This window comes from Anser anser (assembly GCF_964211835.1).
Source record: "Anser anser genome assembly, chromosome: 19".
Taxonomy (NCBI): domain Eukaryota; kingdom Metazoa; phylum Chordata; class Aves; order Anseriformes; family Anatidae; genus Anser; species Anser anser.
Genome location: NC_139740.1, coordinates 5238437 through 5252311, shown reverse-complemented (window position 1 = coordinate 5252311; position 13875 = coordinate 5238437).

The following is a 13875-nucleotide window of genomic DNA, read 5'->3' as shown; positions in this document are numbered from 1 at the left end:
GGCAGGGCAGCGTGCGGCCCACCCAACGCGCCCTTGTCAAACACCGTGCTGGGGAGGGGGACCTGGGGGCTGGCCCTCGGCCCCACAGCGGGAACTGGGTGGGTTTGGTGGTCGGTGACAGCGTCCTCCTGTGTCGGGATGCCGGAGGATGAGTTTGGTCCTTCCCAAAGGTGGGGAACCTCTCCGGTGCCAAGCTTCTTTCCAAAATTGTTGCACTTCCTACAGTGGTGCTTCTCCAAACCTCTGGGGCCAGCGGTCGCCACTGCTCCCTACACACTCAGCGCTTACGACATAAAAATTCATTCTCATTAAATTCAGAAGAGTCCCAGGCCAGTGCTATACAAAGGAGCACCTAGAGAGCTTTGCAGATTTATGTAACATAGCAATTGCCACTTAACTAAACTGAATTAAAATACTTTAATTTTTCTCAGCAAGTCTTGCATCCGGTGCGGAGTAATTGACGGGAATCTCTCTGCCCGTTTTTCAGAGACCTAGAACAGGAGGCAGAACCGAGCACAAGGTGCCATGTAGCAATTAGGCATGAATTTGACCCAGGTGCCTCCAGCTTGTCAGGATTTTAACCAGCTGCTCCCAAACTCCAGCAACACTTAAACTCTACAGGTGACTCATTTTTAAAATATATATACATGTAGATTTTACTTTAAAGCTCCCCTACAGCTATGAAGTGGTGCAGCTGGATGTGGTGAGCTGACCTGGGCTTGACGAGGCCATGGGCGACTCGTTACCCCGCTGGGGCCTCGCCTTGATGGTGTTCAAAGCTGGGGCCTGTAGGCCTGGCCTTTGGGCCTGGTGCCTGAGCCAGGGCTAGGTCTATGGCCTGGTTTTGTAGCAGCCATAGCGTGCTGCCCCTCCTGTATCACGCAAGAATGGCTCGCTTCTGGGGTAGGTGTGCGGGTGCTTTTCCTTTGTGGGGGGTCTGGTGCTGACAGGAAAGGAAGGTCAGTCCCTGGGACATGGGGCTTGGCGCCTGCCCTGCATCTCCCTGCAGGCTCTTCCCAGTTGCAGCTGGGCCTGTGGTACTGGGATGTGTTTCCCTGCTTGCTTTGGGCTGGGCCCTAGCCTGAGGTGCTGTTTTGGTGAGGATGTCTAAAAGATAAGTAAGGGTTTCTGGGATGGGGTTCTGGGTCAGGGAAGCATTTGCCATGCAGGTGGGCTGAAGTGTCTGGTGGTGGCTCTGGGAGCCTAAGCTAAAGGAGGAGGCTCTGGAAGACCTCAAATGGTTTGGTGGAGAGGTTGGTGAGGCTGAGGCAGCCGTTGAAAGGATGCTGCTAGTGGTGCTGAGTACTAGGGCAGATTTACTTTATCTCTAGGTGAGAACAGGCTGAGGGCGGGGGAAAGGTGGTGAGCTTTCAGGTGAAACAATCAGCTAGGCCCCCAGGTTGTACGCTAACGCTGCCTTCCTGGTGAAGGTGCTTGGGGCCTGGAGCTCAGAAAGCCTTCTGCAGGAGTGCCACCTTGAGAAGCTGTGGGTGCCAGGGTGGGAATGTACAGAGCAGGGAGGAACTGGGCTGTAAGGGACTGGGCTACCTCTGCAAGCACGGTGTGGAGGGCCAGGCAGCCAGGGAAAGAGCTGGGCAGGCCCTGCTGAGTCAAAAAGGTACTGGTCGAACTCGTAGAGTTGAGTCTGCTTCAACAAAGCCACTGAAAATGTTGGTGGGCTTTGTATGTGGCTCGTGCTTATTGGGTTTTGGACTACAGGGATGTTCTGGAAGTAACCCTGAAGCTTGAGGAAGCTTTGGGCATGGCTTCAGGAAGAGATTTTTGTAAGTTTTCCTTGAGAGTGGTGTATGCTGTGCATCTCCCATTCCCAGCTGGCTTGTGCCCTTGGTGGTCCTGGTTCCCTAGCCACCAGGATATTGTGATAGGAATTGCTTTGCTTCTCTTCCTGAATTATTTGTGTTTTTTTTTCCCCTTCAAAAAGAAAGAAAGAAAAAAATCTTAGGTATGAGATCTGTCCATTAATAGCTTTATTTAAAGCTACATTTTATTATCCTCCAATTTCTCTCTGTGGTTAAGAATCATGGTGTTAACTCTTCTCTTAATGCATATATTCAAAAAGGTAATAATAACGATGAATTAGTTATAAATCATTCAAAGACTTCTATGGAAGACAAGTGTTCAGCACCTTGTTTAATGGCCTCTTTATTAGAGAGAGGAATTCCTGTGTCAAATGTTAGTGTTGGTACCTCCAGCTAGGATAAAACTTCATGGCCTCTGCGAGTCCTCAGAGCTTCCTGCCAACCAGGAGTCCCCCGTGTGAGGGTTATAATTATTTTAAGGCAACTATTCCAGATAACTGCAGGGCCCTATACGCTGGTTCATGGGGAGGGAATGACTGGTACCGGAGATGCAGTAAGCTGGTTTACCTTCCTGTTTCTAAACTCTTCTTGCTATTCTATGTGCCCTGTTTATTGCTGCTTTCCTTTATTTTCCAGCAGACCACGATCCAGTCTTGCATGACTTTTGGATCCAGACTTCTGCCTCCACAGTTTCCCCTTCCTTCTGAGAAAGGGCTTATAAATAGGATTGCAGAAGTCAGCTGCTATCTCTGCATCTATTCAGTTAAGAACTGAAGAGCATCCTTGAGGAATATTATTTGCAACCATTTATACCGTCAGCTATAATTGTGGGTTAATTCATGCTCATTAAAGTCTTCTGAGGTGCTTGATGAGAAGCACTGCAGCAACGCAAAGTATTTCTTGTTGTTCAAGCTGCTTGCAGCAATGAAGCCATCACCATTTGTCTTGGATTGATCTTTTCCCCTACCCACCAGGAGTGGCTGGGAAGACATCAGTACCAGCTGTCCTCAGGAACAAAGTCAGAGCTGGGTGTTGGGCTCCTGACAGAAATTATGTGCCATGCCCTAGTAGCATCCCAAACGCTGAACAAAGGAATGAAGTTTTAAAGTAATATGATCAAAAATGGCTTGGCAGAGGAGATGCAACTGGCTGCCTTGACATGTAGGTTATTTAGCTGGGAATTTATGTGTCAAAAGCTTAAAAGCTTCACTGAAGCAAATTTAAGAAAGCACCATGTTTCCAACTAATTAAGTAATGTCAGCCAAATATAATTTATTTCTCACCATCACTCATGTCTACAGCAGAACTATCTCATTTTTGATTTCTAATGACTTTTTCTCTCTCATTAATCTGACCATGAATTATTTTTTATATAAGTCTTTGGCACTGAAGCAAAGGATTTTCTTTTTCTTTTAATATCCAGCATCCCTGGATAGTTCTGCATTACACTTAGAGAGGGGCAGGGAGTCCAGTCAGGAGTTCGTGGCAGGATTGTAGCCTTCCTCCCCAGCAGCCCTGGTAGGCTTTGTCCCACATCTTCCTCAGGACCCCAGCTTGTCCCTGCTCCCTTAGGTCTCCCCTCTCTTCTTCTGGCATGAAGCTGGGTCCACAGGCTGTATTGTTTGTTTTAAAGGCATTTTCTGCAGTTTGCAGGGAATTTTGTTATATGCCTCTCACAGACCATCTGACTCCTCACTGTTTCCCACACATCCCCAACTCATCCCATAGATGCTGGCTGTTGCAGAGGCTTTAAGTTCGGTTCCTCCACCTGTTGTGTGTAGCTCTGTCCCAGGCATGTGTGTCCTGGTTATTCAAAGTGTTGGTCTTCCTGGTTCACTGCTTTGGTTCACATTTTGATATTATTTTATTATTAATGATTTGTTATCTGAAGCTTAGCTTATTTCCAAGTCACTGGAGCAATCTCTTAAGATAATAGGGTCACTTAGGTTGGAAGAGACCTTTAAGATAGTCAAGTCCAACAACTAACCTAGCACTGCCAAGCCTATCACTAAAGTGTGTCCCTAAAGCACCGCACCTACCTGTCTTTTAAATACCTCCAGGGATGGTGACTCAACCACTTCCCTGGGCAGCCTGTTCCAATGCTTAACAACACTTTCAGTGAAGAATTTCCCTAACATCCAACTGCCTGGTACAGCCTGAGGCCATTTCCATAGGATGCTCCCCTTCAGTATTTCCTTAGACTGTATCAGACATGTAGTTTGCAGTCAGCATCCCATCTCTGACCCCAGACAGCCCCAAGAACAAGGGGCTGGAGATTGACTTTTCTGGTCTGCTGCTCCCAAGTGAACAGAAAAATCTGTAATTTAGAGGAGGTGTTCTGCTTGGCCTTTCTTCAGCTGTGCATCAGGGTCCTTTCCCTTGTCAAGGCACACCTAGAATGTAACCTGAAGTGATGAGTAAATACCCCTTCTTATGAAACATCCAATCCCAGCTGCAAATCAAAGGAAACTTAGGTACTCCAGAAAGGCAACCAATTACTGGGTGCTTTATGTGTATAGCCCTGAACCTTCCCCCCCCCCCAAAAAAACCCAAACCTCCTTTGTTTCCAAGCAGTGCAAAAGCAGAGCCTGCTACCCCCAATCACTGAGAGCAAAACCCCTGCATCTGTCTCCCGTGGGAGGAACAGCAGTGTGCAGCCAGGCCGGGTTGCTGCAAGGTAACTTGGCTGGCAGATGACCCGGGCAGACAGCGAGCGCTGCTCCGACCCCTCGGGGAGAGCGGGAGGGAGCGCGCAGCCAGGAAGGCTGGGCAGGCAGGGCCTCAGCTGGCAGAGCTCCACTGCCTTCAAAGGGTGAGCTGGGGAGGAAGCTGGAGGCAATAAGCAGATCGCTGGGGAGTGATACGGAGAACGGGTAAGGGATGCTGCAGATTCTCTTTCTGTGCCCTGTGCACGGGCTGCAGTTGCTTAGAGGTATTTCATATGCAAGAATATTTCTGAAACCCAGTGGGTCATGCTTACTAAGACGGTGCATAGAGTTCTGGCTAGTCAACCATATCTAGCTCAGAAGCTCTCATCAGGACTGAAAAAGCACTTCTGGCTGCTTTGAGGTAAAAGAAGTGACCTGCAGCTCAGCATTTCCCCACGGCTTCACCAACAGCCTTCAGGTGGAACATGGATACAGCTGGTGTGGGTTTCCCATGTTCTTCCTCTCACCTCTGTCCTCTTGGATGATCAGCCAGGCTCCTGTGTGGAGTTCCACGAGCTGAGCTCACAAAGGAGCAGGAGGGAAAAGGGAGCAGGTTCATCATGTTCGTGTGGCTTCAGACCACAAAGCCGGAGGGCTCTGGCACGTGATTTCACTGCTGAGAACTGGAAAAGGCTCCAGACAACCTGGTCTGGACCCAGGGATGCACATCTTAAGGTGGGCTCAAGAGAGACCATGCTGTGACTGACCTGTTGTAGAAGAGGCAGAGCTGCTCCAGTGTATGTCTTATTCTCCCCTCCTCCTAAGCCAAGATGAAACTTTTTTTTTTTTAAAGCCTGACAAGCAAAAATCCCCTAAAACCCAAAGGAGATTTTGTGACTCACTTCTCCCTGCATGTTCATTGTTTCCTATGGAAAATGCAGCTTTGCAGAATCTTCTGTGTAGCTGAAAAATGAGAAAACTTTTTTGGAAAATTGAGTGGCACTAATACTTCTGCTAATCCTGACCCAGCATAAGGCAGCCAGATGGGGCAGTGGGGATCAGAGCGAGGACCTGGAGGGCCAGCTGTGTCCCTGCAGCAGGCAGGGAGGTGACAGCCCCCTGACCCCGCTGATGGCTGGCAGGTGAAGGTCTACCAGGCAGGTATGGAGATGTGCTGTCACCCCTGGGCTGTGTCCAAACCTGTGGTCACTGCTGTTCGGTGATGAACTAACCCAGCATCGACTGCAGACGTGTCAGGCTGCACTTGGATTTCTTTAATCACAAGAACGATGGAAAAAGTGAACTTCAAGCCAAGTCCAGATGCACCTTTGCTATGGGAAGCTCCAAAGCACAGATCTCCTAGGGCCCAGCAGCGCCAAGCAAGCCCGTGGAGGGCAGCTCCACTGATGTGCAGTGTCTGAGTTAGCAGATGCTGCCCCAAAAGCTGGGTCTGCAGCCACGGGCAGCTGCGGGTGTGCTGCATCTCCAGCTGCACTGCGGGCTGCCCGCTGCTCCGGGGGTCCTGGGACATGCCCAGTTCAGGGTCAGCATAGAGCAATGCTTTATTCTGTCACCAAATTCCAGGGCGGAGGACCAGATGCTCAGCTTGGTGCATACCAGCCTCGCTCCACACACTGCAGCTGAGTCTTCAGTGGAGCGACAGGGCTTCAGCAGCAGGGTGGGATCTGCTTCGAGGGGAAGTACAAGTCTTCAGAAGGCAGCAGGGAGTTCCTGGGCAGGCAGGTACTTTCCTGCTGCTCCATCCTGAGCAGCCCTGTGCAACTGGTGGGGTTTGATTCGTATTCCATCTACCTTGGCCTGGCCACAGAGGTTGCACAAGAAATCCAGCTGGCTGTCAGGCTTCGGGAAATTCATGTGCCATGTGTGGGGCTAGCATTATCCAGCCCTGGAGGGGTAACAGCACAGGGATCTCATTACACTTCCTCTGTGTATATTTGCTTTATAGTGCTTTGTTTGAGAGCATGCTTGGAAACTCAGCTGTTGTGCTGGAAAACATACTGTATTTGTGTATCAACAGTGAATAACTGCCTGCAGACAATCCGAGGGATGTCGTTCAAGCACACGGCGGTACGGGGTGCTTGGGGTGAGGGGCCTTGCATGGGACTTCTCGGCGCAAGGGCGCTGACTTGCGGGGTGCTGGGGTGCAAGGACTGGAATCACCGAGGGAGGGGAGTGCCTGAAATTCTGGCCAAGTGTCCCCAAGTGTCTGTGTGCTCCTTGTGGCAGAGCCCACGAAGAGCCACTGGTGGAAGAGACAAACACTGTCCCACTTGTAGCTCTTCAGAGATGAAGCCAACAGACCCTACGTGGGTCTGCGTGGGTGTCCAAGCCAAGAGGTTGCTGCAGGTGGAGAAAGCCATGTTCAGAAGCTGCAACGCTTTCAGGGTCTCAGCTTCGCTTTCTGCCTTTCTCAAGGCAGGATAATAATGGGAGACTTTGATCTTCTGGGTGTCACCCGGCTTTTCGTGGGAACTCTAAAAGATTTACAATGAAGCTTTTCCCACCTCCCCCCCAGTTCTGCACAATCACATTTCCAAAAGCGACTTGGGCACCTATGGAAAGCTGATGGGAACCAGGTTCCTGTGGCCTGCCCCTATCTTGAAAATATAAAAGTGATTTACTCACAGTAACACAGCTGGCAATTAGACGCCTAGCTGGAATCTGGGCTTCGGGACTGCTCACTTCTGAGAGCGTTACCTCAGTCATTTAAACTCCAGGTGCTTTGTTCATTTCTCTGGTTCTTCACAAGTCCACGACCCTGTTAGAAGGTCATCTAAAAAGAGGAAACAAAATCCCGCATTTTGGGAGGTCTGGTTCTTGTTGCTGAATTGTTTGGATGATTTTTGGCAAGCTGCTTACCCTGCCTGCACGCCTGCGTTTTGTTTCTCTCCTGAAAGCAGGAGAGAGCTCCCGGCATCGCCTTAGCTTGCCCTGCCGACGTCGTTAATTCTGGGGCAGTGCTTGGCTATTGCAGCTGGGTGCACGTGCAGCTCTCTTGCTGTTCACCACCTTCACTTTCTTATTTGAAAGTGTAAATAATGATGTGTCCTGGGAATAAACAATACGCTCAGGAAGAGCTTGTACGTTGGAAAAGATTGACTAATTCTTGGCAAGGGCAAGCTGGCATAGCTGTGTTGACTTCAAGGGAGCTGTATTGATTAACGTTAGCGATGCGGCTGGCCCTGTTTCTCCAGATGTTCCGATGAATGCTTGCAGATAATGAATCCTGTCTAGAAATCTGGAGAAATCTCTGAATATTTGTGGGATAGAGATGTTAGAGATGGTGTTACATGGATGACTGTGCCCGGCTCTGGGCACGGCTCAGCAAGCAGTCTCACTCCTCTTGGTGAGGCACTGGGTACTGCTGGAGACGCCCCGATTCAGCTGCAGACAGAGCTGCTGCAGCCGCTGCTGAAGGTGAATTTATCAAGCGGGAGATCGGAGCTTGCCGCTTCTCATTGCGTGTGTGTGACATAAACATCCATTATCTTCATTTGTAAAATTTCTCCGCAGCTCACCTCAGGGCAGATACTTCTGAGAGCTCAATTACAGGCACTTAGGTGCTTGACAACACTGCTGGCAGATGCTAGCAAGGTACGGGCGCTGTATCCCTGTCAGACAGCAGATCTCTGTTTATTAATGTACTGCCATCAAGCAGTGCTTAAAGTCACCTGGGAAAGCGCTGAGTTTCTCAAAGGGATGGAGAGGGACGCAGCCTCGAGCTGAGGTCTCTGTGGCTGGTGCAGGAGGTCCCAGGAGGTCTCCAGCCCCACTGGGACCCCGTGGATGGAAGGGCAGCATCCCAGCCTCCTGGTCAGTCCTTGTCCCCAGAAGCCGTGCTGCTCAGACCCCAGAAGTTTCATCCTTGCTGCGCAAGGAGGTGAAGCGATTTAGCCAGGGACACACAGATTTACCCAAGGACACGCAGAAGGCCTGTGGCAAAGCTGGTAACCCGAGGTGGGTTCCTGCCCCTTCAGCCCACGGCTTGTTTGCAGCATTCAAGCAGATAAAATCCCAGCTGAGGGCTGGACCTCTGCTCTTCTGGGTGCTCAGAGAGCAGAAAGCCTGTCCCTGTGCCAGGGCCATCAGCTAAAAGAGTCCTTCTGATGCCCAAGGGGATGGTCCTTGCTGTCCTCCGCCTTGGTGTCTCTCCAGCTGAAGGATGGCTTTGGGGATAAAGGACCTCTGTTGGCTCACAGCACCCAAATGATGCCTTTCTATGGCAGCCCTCTGGCAACCTCCTGCTCTGCTGCCTCCGACAATGAGTGTAGGAAGGGGCTAAGAGTCTCCTGATAGTGATCTGGGATCTCCTAAAGTTTTATTTATTTAAAGAGACTTCCATTCCCCTTCTAAAAGGCAGTGGAAGGGCTCTGCGTGGCCAAATGGCAGCAGCTCCAGTGATCAATCAGTTCCTCCTAACGACCAACATCCTGCAGCGGTGAAGGGCCACGATCAATCACTACCTATTATTATTACATGATGAAATTCTAATTATGGGAGGGAAACACCGCATTGCACTCTCACATCCGTCTTCCAAGAGCTGCACGCTCAGGTGGCACCCTTCACTCAAGTTCAGCAGAGTGGTGATGAAGGTCCATTAACCCCCTCTTCCCCCGCTGCTAACAGGCAAATCTCCTCCTGGCTCAGCACAGGAAGGTACCAAGACAGAAATAAGGCAAGGGAAAAGCGTGCAGGAGAGAGGTCACTGCCCCAAAACTTTTCTGACCAAGTTCCCTGAGTGTCCTTACGGCCTTACAGGAGGCAGACCTGGGTATTGTGCAACAGCACATCCCCATATCAGCTCTTCATGAATGAGCCTTGGATTTGTGCAAAAAACTGGGTGTTTTGTGTTGGTGGTGTTTTTGGTGTGTGTGTGTGTGTGTTTTTCCTCTGGCAACTCTAAGCTTTTTTTTTTTTTTTTAATGAAAACAGCTTGAAGTTCTTGGCAGGAAAGAGGAAAAGAATAATCCTCCAGAGTTCTGTTTACCCCAAGATGAATTATTTTGCTAGAAACAATCTGGAATTCAGAAGTGCCTCATTTGATGGGCACACTTAAGAGTTTGACTCTGTTTTGAAAATACCTGGAAAAAAGTGCCTGAAGAGTTTTTTTCCCATCTGAGAAAAATGAAGTATTTTATAGTTGGCCAAGGAATATTTTTGTTTAAAATATTGGTCAGAAGCTTCCCACTTACTTTGAAGGGGTCAAATATCTGTCACACGTGAACCTTTTGTGGGACAGTTGAGTGGATTTAGATGACCTCAAGGTCCCTTCTAGACTATCTTCTGTGACCCTTTGACATTAATCTTTGTTCTAATGGCCTGATCATCAATTATCTCTGGGTAAAGAAAAATGTCATTTGATAATACTCCTGTGGCTGCATTTGCACAGGCTGATCCCCGGCCCTTACCCCTGCATTGCAGTGAAGGAAAGGGATCTGGGGCACAACTCTGCTGATTTTGGTTTCCATTGGGCATCTCTGGGGAGCTGCTATAAATTATTTTGGGCAAGTATAATTACTGTATGCAACAAGGAGGGAATAAAACACTATTTCCCCCAACCTAGACCTCCCCAACACACTGAATTGGTGCAGAAGAGTCCGGACGCTTTGCTCTGGCCAGCAGCAGTGGAGGGGACTCAGGTCAGGTCCCTGCCTTGGGCATCTCGTGGGATCGAGGTGAACCTGGAACAAAATATCCTTACGGCTGATCTCTCCTTCCGAGGCAGATCTGATAAAGCAAACAAGAAACTTCCTTCCTGCTGCAAAACAAGAGTAATTCGAGAGCTGCTCTGGTTGCATGTACGTGAGAACTGCTTCTCTCTTGGTCAGAAGACTGCAGCCAATTCAACATCTCTCTCTTCTTAGTAAAACATGGCAATATGGTCACCAGCCTTGCTTTTCCCCATGGAGAGGGCTCGCAACAATGGCTGAAGCCTTCCCTGCTCCCATGGGGTGACTTCTTTTTCTTTTCCATTCTGCCAACTGTTGCTTGTATATTCATAATGGTCAATCTTTGCACTGTCCTCTTAGATCCTTTTATGATCTTAAAAGCATAATTGTTTTTTATTTGTGTGTTTTCTATTATTTTTTTTGATTGTTTCCCTCCATTGTAATTGAAGAAAACTTGCTTGTAAGATCTTCAGAAGGTGGCAAAGCTGGCTTAGAAACAGCCAAATTGGCCAACTTCAGAACATCCCTGTGCTGTACCTGGAAAGCTAATATTAGGGCACATAATCTGTTTGTCAGCTTCTATTGATCCTGAAGACTGAACTCGCTCTGGACTTGCACTGAGCTCCTGGTGAGCTTTGCCACTGAGACAATCTTCCTCCTGCAGGAAACTACCGAGAGTCAGCATGTCCCTTGGCAAGCGAATTTCTCCATCTCTTGAGCAGCTATTCTTAGTCAGACCTTGCTTCTAAAAATGTTAGTAGAGAGTTCACAATAACAGAACCCTAATTGACCTGGAGTCTGTATTGGATAAATAATAAATGGGAGTAAAATATCAATAAGTGGTGTCTATAGCAGACATCTGTTTTCTTACTGGCCTGCAGCCATACCTTTCTGGGCTGGGCTCTCATACGCCAAGTGAGGTCGGGTGAGTTCAGCCCTCAGCTGAATATAAGCATGCGGATGGTCGTGCTAATGGGGCTCTGTGCCGGGGAGGTGAGCATCTGGCCTTGCTCTTCACTGTTACCTGACATCAGAAAGCAGAGGGAACGATGGGCAGGTCACCAGCATCCCCAGGATAGTCCTGAAATCCTGGACCCAACGACAAAAATTGGTGTGTGCGCTGCATGTGGGTTAGTGATGGCTTCTGTTGCTGGAGGTTGTGATATGCTCCAATATTTTTATGGGGTGCTGACTGGCAGAAAGGTGTCAGAGTTGCTTCTTGGCAGGCCAAGAGCATAAACACAAACAAATGTAGAATGGTGCTGTTCCCAGGAACGAGCCAAAGGTGTAGCAGATTTTGGAAGGGTTTCACGAAGAAGGAAGGCAGAAGCAAGTTTTCACGGTGTTAAAGCAGTTTCAGATGGGGCTACCTGCTGGAAGAAAGACCTACCTTTGTAAGAGTGAGAAGAGAGCAGCCTGTAAGATGACCAGATGTGGGCTTTGAATCTGCCTGATCTACAGGAGGAGACTCTTTGGTTTCGGGATTTAGAGGTGAATAGATGCAAATGCCTTTCCTGAGGTGAAGCAGCAGTATTTCAGCTATAGTCCCTTCTACAGAAAAGTAGCCTCACTTGTGTCTTCGGTGCCCTTAAAATGGTGGAATTGTCCTTAGCAGGAGGCCATTGCCATCAGTCCAAAGTCCCTCGTCTGTGTATGCCGTGAGCAAGATGAAAACATCTTGCAATGTGAAAAACAGTGTCTGGGTTGCAGCTGGGGGAAAACAAATCTGCTGTCCCAAACTAAACATCCCTTTCAGGCTTGAATTTCCCTCCCGTGCTTGCCGCTGGCTGCGCTTGGCTTGAGGCTTTCCCTGGGCTGAGCAGAGCACTTATGCTGTTTAGCTGCACTTCAAAGTGTTTTCCTTTCTGCATCTTTCTGCCATCCCCAGCACCACCAGCTACTCAATAAGAAGATTTCTTTCCCATCACAGAAGGCTACTCAGGAAAACTTGCTCAGCCTTGTCTCCCATCTAGTTCTCTCTCCTTTCCAGTCCTTTGACCTGCTGGTACAGCAGCGCGCCCGAGCCTGTGCATTTCCTGCCTAATGCTTATTTTTTGGGGCAATGGATAAAACACCTGGCATCATTGCAGTCAACCAGTCTCCTTGGAGGAGGGCTTCAGCCAAGCTCAGCTGCCCCAGCACGCAGGAGGACGTGGGAGATGGGACGAGGTCCCTCTGTGCTTTTGGGGTTTTAGTGATGCTTTCAGCGGATTAGCTGCAGCCTTGTTCCTGATGCATCACTTGAGCTGAGTAATATCTTAAGTGATTCTGAATCTAGCTTTGCTGTCATAAATGAGGGCATGATGGCAGGGAGGGGTTCTGTTTTGCTTTGAAATAGATTCTACTTCTGAAGCCTCAATTACACTTGGGTCATGACTTTTAGAGTCCTTTTTTTTTTTTTCTTGCAAGCATTAATGCTGAAAATGGAGTTAAATTAAAGAGCTGAGAGTTGCATATATAACCATATGAGTCCTTGTGCTAGGGATGTAAGAGAAATGCCAGGTATAATGGATCTCATGATAAAAACTGCAAAAAAAAAAGTCAGTCCTGTGTGTTGACAGCTCCTGGAGTGGAGCAGAAGTTGTGTTGATGTTATCATCTGCTTAATTAGATGTTTTAAGCCCAAAAGACTTCATGCTGGAGATGTTATTGGCTGTATGTAGTTTTAAGGGAGGGTTCATGAATAGTATTTGGCCTTTGAAAAGGGCCAATTATTCTAAATGACACTTTAGCCAAAATGACAGAACATGAGCAATTGCCTAGGTGACGGATTGCTAATGGGGGCTTTCAGTTTGTGTCTGTCTGCTTTAAAGCCGTCAGAAATCCTATGTCGAGACAAGCAGTGTCTTGTTTCCACCTCCTTGGTGCACTGAAGGGAAATGTCTGTTCCTCTCTGGTGTGCTCAGAAAGGTGCAAACGTGAATCTGCCGCCGGGACATGGAGCTGGAGCCCTTGGTGAGGGTTCAGAGCAAGCTGCAAGGGACTGAGTGGAGAAAAGTTACCCCAAACTCCCTCAAACCTTAGGTCGACCCAGTACTGCCATGATAGAACACCTTTCTCCTTCCCCTCCATGGTTTTCCACCTCCACCCAGCTGGTCAGGAGTTAGCACCGAGTCCTTCCTTGCTGGGCATGGGGTTATCCTGCAGCAAAGTGGCCGGGCATGCAGAGAGCAGCACCTCAGCTTCAAAATTCTCCTTGGGGGTTAAACCCTGCTGGTTTCACGTTGGAAGAGCTCAAAATGAGGCACCTTTGTGCACAAGAAGATCTGGGCTTAGCGCCCTTTGGAGGAGAGGGACTGTGAGAGCTTGGGGAGAGGTGGTTGCTCCTGTCTGCCGAGACGGGTGGCTAGGAAGCAATGGGTCTTGGAGATGCACAGCTGGGGAAAACGCAGGTCTTTGTTACTCCAAAAACAAAATGCAGGTCTTTGTTTCTCTCTTTCTTTTGAAGAGAGGAGGAGCAGGGCAGCACCAGCTGCTCCATCCACACTGCTCTGTCCCTGGCTGAGCTGGGCTGGGAGGTGCCCCCGTGCTGGGTTTAATTTACAGTAACGAGCTACGGAGGTTCACCAGTCCCTGAAGGAGCAGGAATGCTCTTTCAGGATGCTCACCCAGGGCCCTGCTTTTGGAGGATTCCTGCTACAGCACCCGTGCGGTGCTGAGGCTGTCACGCTGTGCTGCCGGTGGGAAGCGGAGGCCTAGCACCATGGAGCCCTCGGC